Below are 20,886 nucleotides of genomic sequence, written 5' to 3'. Positions count from 1 at the left end.
ACGCGTTTGCACATCCAGTTCACAGCGGGACCTCCCCGAGAATCTCCGGTCTCCCAGCTCCCCAAGCTAGGTCACCCTCGCCCCTGCAGGTCTCCCCTTTCCATCCCCAGCCCTGGCTCGGGCTCCGCAACCTGGGCCGACCACTGGCAGAGGTCTGCTCGGCGCCGCGCGTGCGCGCACACACGCACGTCCTGCGTCCGGGCGTCGCTCCCCGGCGTGCGCGTGGCCGGGGGCGGGTGGACGGAGGCGGAGGCTGTGGCGGCGGCCCAGTCGGGCCGCGCACGGGGGCGCGCTCGGGGCCGCGCCAGGCCACGGCCCGCGCGCCGCAGCCCCGGGCGGTGGAGCGGTGCGAGCCCCGGCGCGGCGCGCGGAGCAGAGCAGCCAGCGGCTGAGGTGAGGTGAGACGGGGGCGGGTGGGGGTCCGACACCTTGGGCGGACACAAACCGCCAGAGCCGCGTTTATGTAAGCGCCGCGGAGCAGGTGGGGAGGCCAGGCTGGGAGTGCGGCTCCAGCGGGACGCAGTGCTGCAGGTTGCGTGTCCGGGGGTGCTACAGGCCGGGTCGCCCGGGTAGGGAGACGGCACCCCAGGATGAGGCTGATCCCGGGACGGCCCGCGTCTCCTCTCTGGGGCGCCGCGTCTGCGCCGGATGCTCTGCGCTGCGAGAGAGGAGGCTGCGCCCGGGGATGGAGGGGGTACTGCGCCTCGGGACGAGGCTGCGCCCGGAGAAGGGGAATCTGCGCCCCCGGAATGAAGGGGAGACTGCGCCCTGGAATGCTGCTGCGCCTGAGGGGTGGGGGGCTGCATCCCTGGATGAAGCTGCGCCCCGGGATGGATCTGTGCCCCCGTGGAGGGGAGACTGCGCGGGGGACAGCCCTGTCCCCACCCTGGGAGTGCCGCGTCTGCTCTGGATTCTCTGCCTCGGGGAGGAAAGGCTTCGGCCGGGGATGAGGCTGCGTCCGGGGTGAGGGGAGGCTGTGGGTCCGAAATAAGGCTGCGCCCTAGGTTGAGGTTCTACGCCCAGGATGAGTCTGCGCCCCCGGGATAAGGCTCCGCCGCGGTTGGCCCCGCGTCCCTTCCCGAGGGCGCCGTGTCTGCGCGGGATGCTCTGAATCGCGGGGAGACCAGAGGGAGCCCCCGGGGAGGGGACGCTGCGTCCAGGATAAGGTCACGCGCTCCGGAGGGCGCCGAGTCCGAGCGGGATGCTCTGTGCATCGGGCGGCCGAGGGCGGGGAAGTTCCCGCTACTGCCGGACGTCTGGAGCAATCCGGAGCAATCTGGGACGATTGGGGGCCCGAGATGACTTCTGACGTGTTCACATCTGCAGTGGGAAAATTACCGGGTTGTGGATGGGTCGGAGGGAAGGTGTCAAATTGGGCTGTGGACGCTTAATCTTGTTGGAGTCCCGATTTACACGCCGGATAACATAAAACGTGTTCTAGCCCCGATATATCCGTGGGAGACCCGCACCGTTTTGTTTGGTTCGCAGTTAATATTTTTAGCCAACCCGTTTTGGTTTTACTTATGATGAAGGCATTTTGTTTCCTTCTTACACAATCCATAGTGGTTAGCGTTCCATTCTCGAGGTGTAATGAAAAGTGGCCTGATGTCAAACTTGCCTCTTTACTCTTAGTCCTCTGATTAAGAGGACCCATCCATCATTAAGTTTTGGGAATAGAAATATTTAATCCTTTTTGTTCCCTTTTAAATTGGCTCATGTGTGGAATGCCTTTGAAAGATGCCATCCAGAGCTGCGTTTTCCAAGACACTGGGCTGTCTTCAGAACAGTTCCTGCGACGCATCTTTGATTACCACCTTTTCTCTGGGTCTGCGGCTACTTGTTCCTCTGCTCGCTGAGGGCTTCCCAAAGGGGAAAGGGAGAAGGGGGGGAAAGGCAAAGAGTTGGGTGATAGTGCTCTGCCCTGGGTAAGAGAATCAGCGGCCCCTCTGTGCTGGGTCCTTTCAGAGGGCAAGAGCCTCTCTCTTGGGCACCTAGTAAACAGTTGATGAGACGCCCTGAGCTGGGTGCCCCATTCTGCCCAGAGATGGAGGTCAAGGATGCCTGCCAGCTTTGAAAGGAATGCATGGTCTTTGAGTAATGCCTGTTAGATGTCTGAGGGTTCCCGAGACTGAATGCATTCAGCTACATCAACAAATTTGAAGAGATAACTGGAAGGAGAGAGAGGAGGCCTTTCTGCAGGGGGCAGTGGGGAAAAGAAAACTGGCCCCGCCCTGAGAAGTTCAGCACACGCATATCCGAGGTTTGATGTGCTCAGGGAGTCAGCGCGAGGAGCGAGGAGAAAATTAGCTAATGACATCACTGACAAAAACTTCTGGGCTCATAAGGCTAATTCACTCCTTTGTAAATTTATATGTCGTAATAGCAGTCAGAGCGCTTTTTGATTTTTGGAGTAAGAAAATTCTTTTAACTTACATTTGTCTGTGAGTGAATAAAGCAAACTTAATACATTTGGTTAATACTTGTCCTTGGCCTGCTGTGTGATAGGCCCCCCCCTGCCTTTGTCCAGGGGGCACACACATGAACTGGGTAGGCAGAGACCAAAAAAACTCCAAAGCTGGCAGTTCATTTTATTAAGCACTTTTGAGGCACTATATTTTTCAAATAGTATTTACAATTTTAGTTATAAAATTTTTAAGTGTATAGAGTTACCATTTTTTTATAGATTTAAAAATAGTACACACACAGTACATTCTGAAGGTACAAAAAGATGATAAAACCTGATTTTACTCCACACCCAGCCACTCACCTCCTCCAGCTGCTGTGACTGCGGGTTCTCCCCACAGTGGTCAGAGTGGGGTACGCACAGTTGTCGTTAATGTCTTAATGTCGTTTTTAGTATTTGCTATAACAGACAGTGCTGCAGGGGCTGTTTTTATACATGGGTGCAGCAAAACCTGCTAATCGCTTTTTATTAATCACCAAAATTCCTTTGCTATAAGGCTTATTAAGAGCTGGGCTTTATTCCCTTGAGTGTTGTGACAAGCTGTGTCAGTACTTAGGACTGAGGCCTATTATTTCAATAGGTAGAAGATAGCTAGAAAGTACACTTCAGAGATTAATAGGTGAACTTATACACTTTCCAGCGTATTAAAAACTCGGAGAAAAATTATAGGTCTTTGGTATGAAGCCGAAAAGCTTGGAGAGGTCCACTTTTATGGGAAACTGAATGGGTTTTTTGGTGTCAGTTTTCTAAAATGTGAAATTCTAAATCTCTAATTTGGTGACAGACACCAAACGGTGTTTCTTAAACATGGTGGTGTTCAGAAAAACCCTTTAAAATATATTCATAATATGGGAGGTAGGAAAGGCCAGTCGTGAGGATTTTGTTTACAAATTGTACACTGGAGTCATTCGGTTTCCTCACTCCCCCAGTGATTTCCTTTGAGGTGCACACTTCACGTGGAGTGGGGGGAGGGCAGGTGCAGTGGCCAGCAGAGGGCTTCACGTGGCCTCGCTGCAGCGCTTGCTGTTGGGCCCGACCATCAGAATCCTCACCTCTTGTGAAATCTGATGAGTGTGCTGGGTGCTCTTCTCCACCCGCACTATGGGGGGAGTTCTAGGGATATACAAAGAGAACGACTTTGGTTCTAGGCCTCCGGTCTTTGTGATGAATTTCAGAGGAAGACAAGCGGGGGCAGGGGGGCTGGAAGTTGCTCGGAGGTGCCTGGTATTTTTATTGGCAGTGCAGCGAAGCCCTGCTTGCTGCTAGGGTGGTTTCGTTTCACTTGCAGGGTCCCCTCACGGGAATGGACCAGGTGCGAGGTATTGTTCTGGGCGCGGGAGACCTGGGAGCTAGCACAGCATGGGTGGGTAGCTCCTGCCCACTGTGTGGGGTTCACATTATGGGGGAGGAGGGCACACTAAGCCCCACCTAAAGTCCTATGGCCAGGCTGGGCAGTGTGTGTGTGTGTGGGGGGCGGCGGGACAGAGGGAGCTCAGAAGATGGGGGGAGCTGGTGCTGCCCTGGGGCCTGGTGCAGGCAGGAGGAGCCTGGGCTTGGGTCCCCGGTGTGGTCTTGTGCTGCTGATGGCAGGGGTGGGTGTCAGGCAGCGAGACTAGTTGGGGGGTGTATAGAGGGCTGAGGTTAGGAATTCCGATGTTCACCTCTTTGGGATGGGAGGCCTCAGGAGGTCTGCCTTTCTGCCTCCCTCCTTCCCTCCCTTCCTTCCTCCTTTCCTTCCTTCCTAGTTGACATTGAAGAGTTTTGAATGAGGAGTGACATGATCTGATTTATCTTTGAAGAGAATAGCTCTGGCTGTTATGTAGCTAACATGCGTTAGGCCACTTCAGTACTCCACATATATTACTTAATGTAATTGCGATCATCCAACATGCAGGCACCATTGTGTGTCTTCAGTGGCTAAAACTAGGCACAGAGAGGCCACGGATAAGTGGCAAAGACAGGACTGCCCTGAGCACCTCTTCCCACCTCCCTGCCGCAGGCAGGAGGGAACAGCAGGGGCGCCAGGGACCGTGGCCACACAGGGCTCAGACCAGGGCAGAGGTGGCCAGGTCCACTTGCTGTGTCCCAGCACTGTGAGACGGCGCCACCGGTGGGTCGTAGCCTTACCGTTTGTCCTGTCACGGGGGCTCCTGCTGGTTAGTCGGACACATGCTTTCTCATCCCTTAGCTTTTACTTATACTCACGGGAAGTACAGACTTTTTTTTAATTTTAAGATTTTATTTTTATTTGAAGGAAGGGAAGAAGAGAGGGAGAGAAACATCGATTGGTTGCCTCTTGCACGTCTCCAACCGGGGACCGGCTGGAAACCCAGACATGTGCCCTGCTCGGGGTTGTGAACGGGCAACCTTTCAGTCTGCAGGCGCCCAGTCCACTGAGCCACACCAGCCAGCACTGGATGTACAGACTTTTAAAGTCACACTTCTCTTGTGCCTTCGTGAAAGAGGAAACTATGAGTGAAATAAAGTCATCCTAAAATGTCTTCATGTCCATTCTTCCAAGTCAGCTTTGACGTGCTGCCCTGCGGTGCACCCAAGCCCGCAGCCCTGCTGTCCCCGGGGGCTGTCCCAGCTCCTGCACGCAGCCAACAAGTCTGGGTGCTTTCTGGATCTCACTGGCAGGTGTGAAGGAGAGGTTTCGGTCCTGAAGTGACTTGCTGACTGGCTCTTGACAGTTCCGCTGCCTGTCATGCCTCCAAAGGAACAGCCAAGCGTGTCCAAGCGGAGAGGGGCTGCACTCACCGTGGCTGGCAGCCCGGCGACACACCTCCAATGCCGGGCATCGTTTCCCTGTTGTTAGGATGTGGGGTGTGCCCTTAGCGCGGAGGATTGTGGCCTGTTTAGCAGACGAGTCCATCAGGATGACCAATAGACCCTGTGAGAGAGAACATTCCAGAAGGACCCCAGGGTTGTTGGAGGGACAGGTGGCTGGCCATTGTGCGGTGGGGATGTCTCTGGTGGGGACGGAGAGGCAACTGTCCCTATGAGCTTCAGACTCGGGAGGCAGTTCCTCGGTTGTCCCCACAGACCGTGCCTCGAGTGCGTGGTCGGGTCCTTGTCCCATGGCACCCCAGATGTGTGGTCTCGAGCAGGCTGTATAATAATTCCTGGGCTTTGGTTTTCTCACCGGTGCCTCAGGAAGAAGACTTACAGCAGGTCTCCTCCGCACGCTGGGGGGATAAACTGAGCTCAGGTAAAGTGCCTAGAATGTACCTCACCTGCAGGACTTCAGGGGTTTAATTTGCCTGTTACTTTTGAGTACAGGTGTTTGGATAATTTAAGGTTGACCTCGAGAAGTTGTCGGGGCCATATAGGTAGATAGGGCAGTGCTTTGCCGATCGCTGGTGTTCGAGACTGGAGGCCAGGCTGTGGGTCTAAGACGGGGGAGTGGAAGGATGAGGACTGAGCCCGGGGGCTTCGGCCAGGGGTCCAGGAGAGGAGAGGACCCAGCAACACCCACCGAGAGGGGCACGTTGAAGAAGGAGGGCACCTGGAGGGTCTAGTGCTGTAGAGCCCGGGGCCGAGGGCTGGTTAGTTCTGGCTCTTGCAAGAGGCAGGTGGCCTTGGGGCTGGGAGAGAGGTGGGCGTGAGGAAGGGAGAAAGAACATCCAGTAGAGCTGCACTGAGAGGGGACAGTGATGGGACAGTAGCCGGGGACAGGGGGAAGGGAGGCAGGGTGGACTCAGAGGATTTTGTTTAAATGAGAGCATTATGGCACGTTTGTGGGTTAATAGGAACACTTCCGTGGAGGAGGACAATTTTCTAATATGCCGGGAAAGGGGATGACTGCAGAGTGAAGTCCTCGAGAGGTGCGAGGGGACAGCTAGGGGAGCCAGGTGGGACGTGGCGTGTGGGCACCTTGATTCACTTCGAGAGTGTTTCTGGAGACCTTGCCTTCTGAAAGAGGGCCTAACGTGAAATGCAGTTTGTGTTCCGTGCAGTGTACTTGGGCACTGGGCGCCAGGATTCAGGATCTAGGGTCTGAGTAGCTCCGGAGGTGCTACACTTGGGGCGCCCTTACAGAAAGATATTCGTGGAAACGGTATTTTCTTTATTAAAAAACTCACATGTCCCTGAAAGTATCATGAACTTACTCAGAAGTTGGCACTTTGACTAGAGGACTAGCAAGACTTGGCTGCTGATTAGCGCTTTATTTGTTTTAAGGATCTAGCAGGAAACGCCAGTGTTGCATCCTGAACAAGCCCCCACCTCTGGGGAGGGGAGGGCGGCGCGGTTGCCAAGGCAGGCAGGCCTCCAGGGCAGCAGCGCTCACTTCAAGTCCTGTGTTGAAATGACAAGATACCTTCCTTGTGTGTCTCTTTGCATTGTTGTGGTTATTTGATTTTTCTTAGGGTCGGAGTTTCAAAACAGGAGTGATGAGTTTTCTCATTAGCTCCACAAGTGTGATGAAGTGTAAGGCCCTCCGCCGCCCTCACCTGCAGCCCATCGTCTGGCGCTTTCCGTCCCTCTGGGCACACTTTCACTTCACTCCCTGCCTCAGTGGACCGTCTCGCCCAGGGCCTTGGCTCTGTGTCACTGCAGAAGGACTCGGGGAAGAAGGAGGTCTCTGCCCCTTGGAGCCCAGGGCCCACCCAGCTGGGGAGACTAAGCAAGAGCGAAGGCAGACGTCGCACCCACCATTAGCCTGTCTGTGGGTGGAGTCAGAGGGCCGCTCCTGCTGGAGGCCTGGCATGTGGGGAAGGCCTCTCGGGCGGCGAGGGTGCCGGGCTGAGGCCTGAAGGACAGAATGAGCTCTTCAGGCCGGGAGAGGAGACAAGGACACTTCAGGAACTGTGCTGGTTGGAGTTGCTGAGGGCAGAGCCATTGTCCAGTCCGCCATGAATGAGGGGTGTCATGTAACGTGACATTGAGAGACATGCGTGGCCTGGCCATGCAGGGTCTTGTGGGTCCCAGGGGTAGTTTGAAGGAAAGGATGAGGGGGGCCAGGGGAGTGGGGTGGAGAAGCTGGAGAACCAAGCGCCGGGCGCTCGGTGTCCTGTGGTGGAGTCAGCAGGGCTAATGGTGGATCGGGTCTGGGGAGGAGGCGGGGGGACTGGAGTGAGCAGGAGCAGCTGCCTGTAGGACTTGGGACTGTCCGCACGCTGAGGACCAGAGGGTCCGAGGGCGATTCTTCAGTTATGGGCATTATCACTTTATATTGGGTTCTATTTGGGTCTGCAAATCACTTATTCCCAGTGTGCAATGTGCAGATATTTACCTATAGCTGTAGATGGTCTAGAGCAGGGGTGTCCAACTCATTTTCACCAGGGGCCACATCAGCCTCGAGGTTGCCTTCAAAGGGCTGAATGTGACTTTAGGACTATTTAAATGTAACTCCTCCTCAACAATTAAGCAAGAGCTTGGCGCTGCTGCCGTAGAGATAAGGTGCTGGGCCAGATAAAACGTGGTGGAGGGCAGGATTTGGCCCAAGGGCCTTGTGTTCGCCACCTGTGGTCTATAAGGTAGATAACGTACTGTTTGTAAAACAGACAGGTACAAATGTTTCACCCTCTGTTAGGAACAGCTGGCACTAACAGGTGTCCTCGTGCCAATGTCACTTGCTCCCTGTGAGTCTTAGGTAGAGGGTTTGCCACCCCGGCTTTTCAGATCAGGAGCTCACCTGAGAGGTTCAGTGATGTCCTGAGAGAGCAGGAAAGTGCTCCGCTATGTTTATTAAGCTAGAGCTCTGGGTTCAGCATGGTGGACCAGTGTGTTCTAGTTTGCTCCTCATGCGGACCTCCGGAGGTCAGTTTACAGGGGGTCACCATCATCTGCTCTTACTGACAAGGAGACCTGCTGCGCTCACCTGAGTCGTCTTGTCACAGGTCTCCTGTCGGTTTTGGACCAGCAGCCAGAGAAGAGGCTTAAGTCGGGGGAGACAAGCCACCCTGCAGCTCAGAACCTGGTCACTGCCCATGTCAGCGTCCTGCCAGGGGCTTCCTCTCCCGCCATCCCCTCAGCTGTCTCCTGGGCTGCCCCCTCTGCACCCTCAGCTGCTCACCCACTGTGTGCCCTGCTGTCTCCCTCCCACCCTCACATCAGCCTGCCCCCTGGCAGAGTAGAAAACCCCGAAAGGCAGGGGTCTTGCTGTGTGTCACTGTCCTTGGGCTCAGAACAAAGCCTGGCAGATAGCAGGCACTTGACAATGTTTGTCGAGTGAATGAATAACTTTTTTCTTACTTTTTATGTTGGTAGTAAATGGTGGAACCCAAACTGGGGCTGTTTGCCTCTGAAACATGTGCTTTTCTGCCTCAGCACCTGCCCCTTCTATTGTGCCTGGAACATCAGCCATATATTTATGCCCACACGTCTGTGTTGTCACTGGAGTTTTGTGCTTTTCTTTGTAGAATAGAACATTTGCTGAGCGGTCAGAATTGTTCTGAGATCGTAAAGTACAGTCTAGTGAATGAATTTACCAAAAACAGTCCTGCCATTACCATTTTAACCCCTTTCGGGTGACATGTCATGGAAATACATTCTCTTAAATAGTAATAGTGTCCATGATAGTCGGAAGTAACAGTTGTAACTCCATCTTGACAAAAATGAGAATACTTTAAATCATTCTAGAAAGTTTCAGAAAAGCAGCCAAATAAACTGAAAGCTCCTTGATTCCACCATGGAGGCATATAGGATTTAAACCTTGTGGCTTTATAAGCTCTGTGAACAGGAGAAGTTCCCGTGCAGGAGCCTGGAGATTTAGTCCCAGCCCTGCCCGAACTTGCCGACTCCGGGCTCTGCCGCAAGTTCCTGCCCTGCGAACCCAGGCCTCCGAGTCAGTGGTCTCTGAGTCACCTCGCATTTCCAGAAGACTTGCTCTGTCCGCAGGAGGGAGGCAGTGAGTTCTGAGGGTTTCGAGGGTGATGCAGTCAGTGGTGCAGAAGGTTTTCTGGCAGTGCCTGTGTGCATCCCTGGGCCCAGTGCGGGATGCCGCCTCAGTTCATGGCTGCTCACAGTGCACGGGAGGCCAACACTTGGCACCAGTGTCGCGTCGCCTCCCCGTGGATCCGTTGGCTCTGCCCGAAGAGGTGAGGTGAGTGATGGAGGATCTGGGGGAGCAGTGGTGGGCCTGACTCTGAGAAGTGGGAGTCTCAGGGGAGTCCAGGTGGCCCGCCGTGCCTTCTCAGGCCTGGGGCGCTAGGCCGTGTTGGTGGGAACTACTGAAGCAGGCACCATTTTCCGTGTGTACGTCTAGAGCACATCATACCGACTGCAGGTGACTCGGTGGGGAGTGGCGTTTCGTCAGCTCCCTCCTGTGGTGTTGCGGAGTTGGAAACAGGTGGCCGACACACAGACCAGCCAGGCTGGAGAGTCACTTTGACAGTTGCCTGGTATTCTGGGCCTTCACTTACATCCGGTTTCCTCTGTGTTTTGGTTAGTAACAAAGTTCTCTCCCTCTCCAAGTGCCAGCTCACTTAGGGTGAGCTGGTTTCTGTGAGGACAGGAGTCTACTCGGGGATGGCAGGGAGCTTCCCGTCCTGTTTGTGAGGCCGAGAGCCGTTTCCCTGAGGGGGGACCTCGTGCACCAAGCGTGGGTGCTGTGCACGTCCCCTGCCCACGGTCACCTCCCGGCACTCAGGTCTCCGTCGTTTCAGCTTCCTCCCTTTTCAGGAACTGATTCTGCCAGGCACCTGCTCGCTCAGGTTTCTCTTTGGAGGCGAGGTCCTGTGTGTGCCTTATGCGTGCCCTGGCTGAGGGGGGACAGGGATTCCATTTCCAGCCCCTGCCTTAGAAGGGGCACTCCTTGGGGGGGGGTGTCCCCAAATAGAGGAGGGAAGTCTGGGGTACTAGGTGGCCACCAGTGCGGGAATGATGGAAAACAGACTTCACTCAGACACTTCACCAGGACCGGGCCGGAGCACAAATGGCCTGACGTCACATCTAAATGCAGGAAGTGGTTTCGAGATGTGCACAGGCCGCAGCTTAAATAGCAGGGATTTGACTGTGTATATCCACTCTGTCTAGATAGGAGTGAAGTCAGATACATACTTGTTAGTAGCGATCGTTTGAATCTGATTCCTTTTCAGGATAGGAATCTACCCAAAACAACAGTTATTATTCTTGAGTCTGTCATTGGCCTTAGGTTCTGCAATATGCCTGTTATAATACAGTGTTCTTTGGCGAGCTACTTTAAAGGTTTATCTTTCCTTTCTTACTATATTAAAACTTTGTCACTAAAAAGCCATCTAAACATTTGGAGAGCTTCACGTAATCATCTTTTAGATGAACAGTCCCAGGAAATGAGTGGTGCAGGCGGCAAACGGGGGGAACTGTGTGCTGCAGACAGAAGCAGGTTCGGGGTTGAGGCTGAGAGTCTTAGACCAGGAGGACGTGGGGTCCACCCCGTGGAGAAGGTCACTGCCACTGCGTCTCGGCCGGTTTTGCGAGCGGTAAGATGAGAACCTGTGTGTCAGCACAAGAGCGTGCGTCCTGTTGACAGCGAGGCCTGGTGTCACCAAACACGCGTCAGGGTCAGATCTGCACCGTCTGACTCCTCCTCTGGTGTATTCTTTTGGTGTCATGTAGTAGATGGTTTCCGCCCGTGTGCACATGCGTGAGTGACACAGTTGATGATTCCACGCGGAGGCTTTCTCATCTTTAATGTTATGCCTCTAATGAAGCTACGAGGGAATTGATGGTATTCCCACGGAAGAGGCAGGTGCTTTGTGAACCTTCAGGATATTTCAGAGCCCAAAGCTCTATGCGCTGTGCCCTTTGTTCCCCAGCTGCCGTTAGAGTCTCCCCGTGTGGGTCAGCTCTGGGCGGGCAGGGCACAGGCAGGAAGGGGGTGCTTGGTGAGCGGCCGTGTTTCTCACCCAAAGCCCTGGCAGCAGGGAAGGAAGCCTTTCCTTGTAGTCCACCAGGCCTCGAGCCGCGATGTGGTCTGGGGAGGGTGCCCGGGACTCGTCAGACAGAGCAGTACTGGGCGACGCACCACGCTGGCCTGGGTGCGGTCACGTGGGCGAATCCACCGCGTGCTCTTCCAGTGGTACTGAGAGTTGAAGGGAGTAATACAGCTTGCTCATACGATCAGTTGTGTGCCTGGGAAGATGGACACCCAGTACCTGGGAAGACGTGGGCGGGAAACAAGGTGGGAGGGGTGCCGTAAGGAGGGCTTGTTTCTCACGTTTAAACAGCTGCCATGGATTCACCCACTGTGAGTAGACGGTTCAGAGACTTTTGCGAATTTCACAGTTGCGCAGCCATGACCACAGTCCAGCTCTAGGAGCTTTCCGTCACCCCAGGATGTCCGTGTGCCTGTTTGTGATGAACACCCATTCCACGGCAGCCACCCCCTCTCTCTACGTGTCTGCCCTTTCTGGGCATTGCGTGTGAGTGGGATCAGGCACCACGCTGTCTTACGAGCCAGGCTCCCTCCGTGTCACCTGTTTGGGGCGTGCCCAGGGGCGGCACGGATCTCCCTCTCGCTCTTGTTGGTTGCTGGGAGTGTGCCGGGGCGTGCACACGGCAGCCCTGTTTGTCCCTCACCGGGACGGCCCTTGAGTTGTGTCCACTTTGTGACAGTGAGGAGTCATGGTACAAACACACCTTTGTGTGGACAAGTTCTCGTGCAGCCGTGAGTTTGGAGTAATCCTGTTCCTTTGGTGTCGCTAGTGCTGGTAAAAAGCGCATGTGAGACTGCAGGCGTGTCTCTGGGATGTGCGTGGAGCTCCCTGAACGGTGCAGACCTGTCACCTCCAGCACGGCATGTCACGGTCATAACGTCACACGCAGTCTTATGACGGCTCCCTCCGTGTGGTGCGCGCCGTCCGGTCCCCAGCAGGTGAGCACTTTCCCAGTGTTTGGTTTTTCTCTCGCCCATCAGGGGAGGAGGCCAGCAACGTCCTGCTGGGCATGGTGGAAACCACGTCCCACCGGCAGCACCCCACACGCACGTAGGTGGCGACCCAGCAGTTCCACTTCTGAGGACGTACCTCTGGCACCCTGAAAACACATGGTAAGTCACTCAGTCGTGTGTGCAGGAGACGGTGAGTCCACTCGGGGGGCCACACAGCGCAGTGCTGTGCAGAGGAGCCTGGTCCCCGTGAGCCGACGCGAAGCGACTCCCAGTGCTGGGGAGTGGGCGAGGGGAGCGCCCAAGAGCATCTAGCGTGCAGCCCTTCACGTGAGAAGGCGTGTGCAAAAACCCACGTGTGCCTGCACAGGAGGGGTGAGCCAGAACTGGAGAGACCGGATACGCCCAGGGCGGGCGGCGCCCAGGGAAGGGACACCTGCGGCTGGAGGGATGGGGACGCAGAGCTGCTCCGAGTGGACCTGTGTGGCCCGCTCTGCTCTAGGAACCACAGCGACTCCCCACAGGCCCCAGAGGAAGTGTGTTGACATCGGCCGGCATTGGCAGGGGACCCAAAACAGAGCAGAAGCAGAAACAAGCCTCGGCGTTGGCGAAAACAGTGACAGAGCCACAGCCAAGGGGTGGGCACTGTGTTTTGGAAAAGACTATTTTGACGAGATTTAGAAGCCGAAAGACAAAAGATGGTGCACGCACTGTGCTTGCAGGCCTGTGTCTCCCCGATGAGCACCCGCAGCTGTGCAGGCCTCCGCATGCACAAGGGCCGACTGACAGCAGATCCCAGCGCCATGAGAGCCAGGAATACGTTTCACTAAGGAAAGGAGACCCACAGGCCGGTGGCGGGCGGCAGCTGGGTGTCGGCGTGAGCCCGTGCAGCGCCGCACACGCAGCGGCGGGTGCACAGAGAAGTGGGGATGTCCCCGTGTGTCCCCTGGTTCTGCCCCCCGAGCGGGCTGGTGGCAGGAGTCCACTGACGTCATTCTCTCATGGAGAGGAGCCAGGCTGCTGGAGGAAGGTGCGGGGGGAGCACCTGCTGGTGCCAAAAGGAAGGAAGTGCTGGAAAGGGTGGGGCAGGCCGAGGGCAGCGGGCCAGCTGGAAGGAGGAGAGGGCCACGCTGGGCCGGTCTGAGCGCAGAAGCAAGTAGTGAGGTATTGGTTTGCAGTCCACGGGGGAAGTGAACATCCCTCATTCCGTGCCGGTGTAAGTAAATAGTCGGACAAATCAGTGAGTGAGTGAGGGGAGGGGACAGCCCTTCTCCACAGAAGAATTTCAGCTCATCCGTGTACAAGGAATGAGGAAATCGAATGTCACCGTCAGGCTCGACACCACAGAAAAGCCACTTCAGGCGAGACCCAGGCGCCAATGCTAACATCCGGGAGCGAAAATTTGAGGAGAAACAGGATATTTGCCTAGTCTCATAGTATCTTTTCCCCAAGTTATTTATTTATGAGGGGAAAAACCGTAACTTTAGAGAGAGCCAGCACACGCTACCTCCCCAGGCGACCCAGGCTAACAACACCTGTGACAAGACAGGTCGCTGTCAGGTGCTCCCTGACACCACATGGCACCTCACCTCCCTGGTATTCTCGTCACGGATCCACTCTCACGGTGTCGTCCCAGGAAAAAGCTGCCAGACTCTAGGAGAGGACGTCCCATGAATTGCCTGGCCAGTGTTCTCCCAGCGGCCGACAGACAGGGACGGAGGGACAGTCTTGGCTCCGAGGAGCCTAAGGAGACACGGCCTCGAAATGCAGCCTGGGCTGTGGGCGGGGTCCTGGGACACTCGGGTCATCACTGGGAAACTGGGGGATTCAAACGGGGTCTGACCTTGAGCTGACACTGACCCATTTCCTAACTTTGACAACTGGTTGGTGGTTCTGTGGGGCGTGAGCACGAGGAAAAGCTGGGCCAGGAGCACGAGGAGAAGCTGGGCCAGGGTGGCGGGCACTCTGGGCTGGTTCCCACTCTCTGCTAGTCGCACCTTTAGGACAGAGAGTTGAGAAAGGACGCACATGCTGGGGCACAGAGGGGTGCCCGTGGAACCGAGGTGGCGGCAGGGCCGAGGTCTGTCTCTTTGCCAGGCTGAGAGAGTGGTTCCAAGTTGTCTTCAGGGAGAGTCTTTCCTTGAGTTTACACTGGGCCGTCCGGCCCCCCAGGGCCCAGTGCAGAGCACCGGTGTGTGCTGGGGGGGCACGCTGTTCACGTGGGGCCCAGGATGACCTGCTCCCCCTGGGGAGGAGCACTGTCACCTGGAGGCTCCACATTGGGGACCTCTCATGTGGCTACCGGTGTTTTCCCAGGTTGTCCTGGGTCTTTTGTTTGATTTCATTTTTTCCAAAGCGAAAATTTAAATTTTTATGTATTCCGATCAGTCAGTCTTTTCCTTAGAGACTTCTTGTTTGAGTCTCATTTAGGAACATTTCCCTACCCCAGGGCTGTGCTTCTTTCACTCTTTCCAGCAGTTTCGTCTTCTGCATTCCTCGTCTAGCTCATCGCTGACCTACGGGAAATCTGCTTCTGTGCAGCCCGAGGTCAGGATCCAGTGTCTTTTCCATTGGCCGGCCAGTTGCCACTCTCATTGTGTGGCCTGCCCTTTGCCTGGTGGTCAGAAATGCCACTTTTGTCAAATGCTAAATTCTTTCTTCAGTTACATTTGCTCGTCATTGCTGTGTAGGAAAACTATTGATTTTGCATTTTGATTGTGTCCAGAGATTGTCACTCGTCTCGTATTTTCAGGTAGAAGATCAAATTGTTTCTCCTTGGCCCTGGCTGGTGTAGCTCAGTGGATTGAGCGCAGGCTTGTGAACCAAAGCATCGCCGGTTTGATTCCCAGTCAGGGCACATACATGTGTGGGTTGCAGGCCAGTTCCCAGTATGGGGTGTGCTAGGGGCAACCATATATTAATGTTTCACTTCCTCTCTTTCTCCCTCCCTTCCCCATTTCTCTAAAATAAATAAGTAAAATCTTTTAAAAAACCGTTTCCAGTTTTTCCCTTATTTATTGGCTGGAGATTTTGGTGTTTGGCCGAATGCGGTGTTTAAACAGTAGCGTGATTAGCGGTACTTCTCTTGTTCTAACTTGCATGCAAATGCCTTTATGTTTCCTCATCGGGAAACTTTGTTGTTCGAACACATCCTTTGTCTAGTTAAGCAAGTCACCTTCCCAGTGTGCCGAGATTTTAAAATGAACTTTATTATGAACAGCAGCATGCTCCTCTGTGCTTGTTCTGAGTTGGATCTGTGGAGGTGATCCTGTGTCTCCCCTCCGGCCTGTTAATGTAGTCAAGTTCTGTAGTACATTTCCTGTTGCTAAACAGTGTTTCATTCTCAGGAAAAGCTCAACTTGTAACACACTGAAAATTAAGCTTGTTATTTATTTTAATACCTTCTTAAAAAGGAGTCCCTCCTCCCCCCCCCGCCCCGCCCTAGCCTTTTCTTGTCTGAGGCATAGTTTGTACACTGTGCAGTGTCCGCAGCGGCGGCTGGTACATGAGCGGCAGCTGGCTCTCCTGTGGGTGCAGACGTACGAGCCCTGAGCTTTGTGCTGGTCAGTTTTCGTGGCAAAAATATTCTCACCCTTGCCTGTTTTCGGCTACCAGTGAGCTGACAGCTGCTTCGCAGAACTCCCGAAAAATGTCATGGTCCTTTCTCCTGCGCTGGTGCCAGCTACCGCTGGACCCCAGTGTGCAACCTGGTGACTTCCACGTCTGCATCACCATCTCCCGTGTCCACCAGAGGCTTCATCATGCCCAGGTCAGCACCCGGTCCTCCCCAGGGCCACCATGGGCTCCTGGCACGAAGACCTGGTCTATTTATTTTCAAGTCATTCTTGTTTTTCACTCTGTGCATTGACAGCTGTTCATTTTCCGCTAAGAACTACCTCAGCCTCTTCACCGATATTGTAGATATAAACACAGGGCTTGGAGTGATTTTAAGTGACAGACTGGGCATCTGACCCATGGGTCCATGACCCACAATTGTGTGTAAAAAAACCTGCAGGTCTGTGATGGTAAGTCCTTAAATGTGAGCTGTTGCTAGTGTCTTATATTCATGCAGCTCTTTGTCTTCCCTGATGTAAGTGAAACCATTTCTCATGCATTACTTACACTGTCATTTGACAAACGTTTTTTGAGTATCTACTGTGTGTCCCACACTTCGGATCCCAAATGGGTGAGTAGCAGTGAATGAAATAGCCCCTTCATGGCGCACAGATTCTGATATATCTTTAAGTCGAGTAGTTTTCCCTGTTCGACTGTCCTTGCCAGTTTTCTCTGTCTCACCCACTGGTGTTTGCCCGGTATTCTCTAAAGTCAACCTGAAATTAGTCCTGTTTTCCCCATTGCTTTAATTCTGAAATTTCCTGCTTCTATACTAGCTGATGTTTAGCTTAACTGTATTTCTGCTTTGTCCAAATTTTCACGAGGAAAAGGCAGAGGAATCGAGACTGAGCTTTTACATTAGGAAAGGCTCGTGCTTTAAGAGGGTATGACAGCAGAGTGACTGGAAGCGTTCCGTGAAGTGACCCTCTTTTCGATGCATGGACTGTCACCTAAGGAGGAGCCGTGGATGAGCGTGTGGCCTCCCACGGCTGTTCCAGATGCTGGTGGGCTGCTCCCCACCACTATGTCTCGTCTGGCTCCAGGGGGCACTAGGATGCATGGGGCTCTGCCTTCTGGCCGCTTGGTGGCTCTGAGAGGCCGGAGCCAGCTCCCCAAGTGCTGAACAGCACAGTTATGTCTTCGCAGTGTGCTTTGGAGTCAGGTGGAGGAGATTGGGACTCAGGTCCCCACTGTGCAGTGGGTCTCGGTCCGGGGAGAGTGGCGGGTCGGCCTGCGGGGGGAAGGAGCTGAAGGACCAGACGGAGTGTCGCGGAGGGTAGCCTGGGAAGTGTGGATGCCGGCCAGCGGGCCTCAGGAATCCATCTGCTCGTCTCTCCGCCAAACAGATTTGGATTTCTGCTCTTTAAATCCTGCGCAAAGTTAATGTCTTTAATTTAAAAGTCAGTATTTTACTTTAATAAGAGAAAATGGTTCTGATTTATTCAGACAATTTGAAAGACCGCGGAGATCGGCCCTCCTCATTCTTGGAGGAGAGTGTGGGAGAACAGAGTGTGTGAAAAGCGGCCTGGATGGGACTTGGCTCCTGGTCCCAGGTCAGCCGTCTGCAGAGAGGAGCCTTCGGAGGAAGCACAGGTCACTCTGCGGGGGGCGTCGGTCCAGAAGGTGTGCCCTGGCCCTCAGCCGAGATCCAAAGCCACCACACACTCCGTTTCCTCACTCGGATCCTGCCCGGCCCCTTTCAGCAGCCAGGTCCGTGTAGGCTCTAAGGATGGACAGAGACTTCTAAGGCCCTCGTGTACCAGCCCCTGCCCTCTCCTGATGAATTCGCCTGAGCTGGCCCCCTTAACTCTTCCAGCCACATTGCAACTGGCTAATAGAGGGACATAAATAATAACATAAAAAAGATTTAATGGGAATGCACATTATGGTTTTTTTTACACTATAGTTATATCTTGGAACTTAACCTTTGGAAGTAATAATTATGGGATCAAGTCAGTCTAAGGGTCGAATCCTCAAAAATTACCTTCCCATCACGGGTGGTGAACACAAGGCCCTCGGGCCAAATCCAGCCTCCACCTCGTTTTATCCGTCCGGCGCCTCGTTTCTACCCGGCGGCAGCGCCGAGCTCCTTGCCCCTAGTTAAGCAGTGGTTACAAGTATACAGTCCTAACATTACATTCGGCCCTTTGAAGGCATCCGTGAGGCCGATGCAGCCTCCAGTGAAAACGACTATGACACCCCTGCTTTATATCTTAGAATTCAGGAGCCCTGTCAAAGTCACTTTTCCATTGCTGTGCTCCTGTTGGATTAAAAAAATAATACATCTTACTGATCTGCACTTAGATTTATAAGTCAGACTCGTGCTAATAGTATCACAGAAGAGCAAGAAACGAAACGTCTTTCTGCAAGTGTGGAAGCAATGAACCAGTTAGGGACTGTACCGAAACACGGGGCCGGTGAGGCAGAGGAAGTCAGTGGGGCTCCTACAGCTTCAATCTAACTCTTTCCCGAGTGATTATTTAAAAGCTGTTTTAATAGGTAGAGCCTTCCAACCCTATAAAGTAGGCGTGTTCACCATCATACATTTGTATTTTCTACTTTTCGAAGACAGGTCCTAGGTCACAAAGATGTCAATACTAGTGTCACGTCTGCTCTCGAACGCCAAGGAAATCTTTGTCCTTTTCTCTGGGGGCCAGCGGGGCCATCTGTTCCTAGGCTGTTGCAACCCTTTGGATGAGTCTCAGCTCCCCCGCCCCCAACACACAGCATTTACAGTCGGCACAGGGAAGACCAGGAAATCAAGGCTCCAGATAATCTCGGGAGGAAGGAAGCAGCACAGCACTGCCCCCCTGGGGGCCACACACTCGCACCCCTGGGCGGTAGGCCCTGAGGGGCCACCAGGGGGCTGTGCTCTCCCGACTCTCCAGGGCACGTTCTGGGCAGTTGTCCCTCGCAGCGCTCGGCCTCAGGACCAGCTGTGGCCATTTCAGGTCAGCTCAGTGCTCCTGTCAGCAGGTTTCCAGAAGTGCCCATGGACATCCTTGACGATGGAAGAGAGAAGCTGGCATCCCAGGTGCCCAGCCCGCAGAGCCATCTGCGGTGCTTGGTTCTCGGATTCGGCGGCATTTTCCTGCTACCTCTTGCACTCTGTTCCGCAGCTCCGCGATGAGTTCCCGTCCCGTGGGTGATGGTGCAGGGAGTTCATAACCTGAGCCTGAAGCCTGTCATTGCCTGTGCACAGCTGCATCCCAGAAAACCCACCATCTCGTGGCCTGGCCTTGGTGTCCTACAGCTGGGGGAGGACAGGTGGCGGCTGGTCTGCAGAGTGTGGGTGGCCCTGCTCAGCCCCAGGACTCTGGGCAGGGCAGTGAGGCCCTGGTGGGGAGGCACGGGCAAGGCCTCCTGATTTTTCAAAGACTGCCCAGACTTAATGAGTCTCTGCTCCCCTGGCTGTAACTCCGGGTACACAACTTACCTGCCCCAGGAGGCACCTTAGGGCTGGGCTTTGTTTTCCCCTCCTTCTCCCCATCTTGCCTGTTCTTAGCCCAAAGGCCTGTGCCTGTCCTCTGGGTGCCCAGGCCTCTCCCACCAGTTTGTCCTCCAGCCCCAGCCACGGTACAGCGAGTGCCAGTTCAAAGCTGCTCTCATGTTCCCCCACCCCCATCGCTCCATCCCTGCTTCCCGCATGGCCACAGCCATCCTCACCCCCTCTCCCACCCTCACTCCAGTGTTGGGTGAGGCTGCCAGCTCCTCCCCCCTCGTGGGTTCCCGTCTTCTCTGCAGAACCCCCTGTACCCACAGGGCTCCTCATTGGCTTTCCCAGATCCAGACTTGCTCCCAGGTGGTCCCCCTTTTATGTGGTCACCGAGTCCTCTTTCTAGGGTACGTCCCCTGCTTGACCCCTTCAGTGACTCCCCATCACAACGGGAGAAGTGAGTTTCCTCAGGAGAAAGGTCACAGCCCCTCCCTGGCCTGTCCCCTCTGGGTTCCCTGTTTGCTGTTCTGTGCAGCCCCTCCCCCACCCCCAGGTCGGTGTCTGCTGGTCCTGGGTGTGGGGGGACAGTCACCCTCAGGTGTTCATCATGCAGCCATCAGTTCAGGTGCTGTCTCCTCGGGGAGGCTGCCTCTCCCTGCCTCCCTGTGTCATTCTTGTCCATGTCCTGGGCTAAGGAGCCCTGACGTGGCCCTGTGTGGTCTGCCCTCCTCCCTGGCACCTGAGCGTTTGGAAGCCTGGGCAGGCCTGGTCACTGCGGGGCTCCAGGCCTGTGGCTGCCCTGTCCACAGGACCCGTGCCCAGGCGTCCTCCCCATCTGGGTCTGACTCGGGGTTGACTCGTAGCAGGACTCCGGGCTGGTGTGGCTGTCCTTCAACTCCCGGGGCCTCGTACTAAGCAGTGGGCAGTCAGGGGCTGTAACAGTGGCTTCCAGACCTTTGTGTCTACTCTGTTAGTCATCCTCGTGCTTGTCCCTTTGGGTATGGTGGCAGCTGTTCCAACTCCAGCCCCATGTTCCAGAAAGGAGGGGAAGCAGGAAGGGGTGGTGTCTCCATCGGGAAAGCGTTTCAGGAAACCCCCAGCTTCTGTCTCGTTCTCTGGACGAATGCCACACGGCCACCAGGACGTCTGGACAGGGTCTGTGTTCCACATCAGGCTGTGTGAGGAAGGTGTGTAGTGGGCAGTGCCAAACGGGCCCCCCATGACCACATCTGTGGGGGCTCTTGCATGCCATTACTGGGGGCTTTGACAGTGTCGTGGGTCTTTATTTAGCAGCCATGTCTTACTGTCCCAAGTTCTAGAGCACTGGAGAGAGCCCCACACGGCACAGGCAGGGGGTGGAGAATGGGGGGCAGGCCCTGTTTTAAATAAGAATAGGCAGAGACTGGGCTGTCTGTGGGCGTAGGGACCTGCTAGCCTGTTATAGCAAATTAGATTTATGCACCTGGGGACAACCCTTGGCAGGGACAGGCCTCTTTTGTGCAGAGACCTGAGTGTGTGGTTGCTGTGGGTGGGCCCAAGGAAGACCAGGAGAGCCGGAGG

General features: G+C 54.9%; 1 protein-coding gene across 4 annotated transcripts in view; it reads left to right on the top strand.

Annotated features, from left to right (window-relative positions):
* The first annotated feature begins 247 nt into the window (after nt 1-247).
* The window catches only part of ADARB1 (adenosine deaminase RNA specific B1), a 98,559-nt gene continuing 77,920 nt past the window's right edge, over nt 248-20,886 (top strand). For 2 of the 4 annotated variants that reach the window (XM_053657800.1, XM_037158174.2), the window contains exons 1-2: nt 248-393; nt 12,306-12,437. The gene's annotated coding sequence lies outside the window, so the exon portion shown is untranslated. Of the gene's footprint in view, nt 399-12,305; nt 12,438-20,886 lie in introns of all 4 variants that reach the window. The other 2 variants (XM_053657801.1, XM_037158175.2) reach the window with 2 other exon arrangements.

Source organism: Artibeus jamaicensis, unplaced genomic scaffold, assembly GCF_021234435.1.
Source record: "Artibeus jamaicensis isolate MK-2021 breed Jamaican fruit bat unplaced genomic scaffold, CSHL_Jam_final scaffold_474, whole genome shotgun sequence".
Lineage (NCBI taxonomy): Eukaryota > Metazoa > Chordata > Mammalia > Chiroptera > Phyllostomidae > Artibeus > Artibeus jamaicensis.
This window is presented reverse-complemented; position numbering and strand designations above follow the sequence as displayed.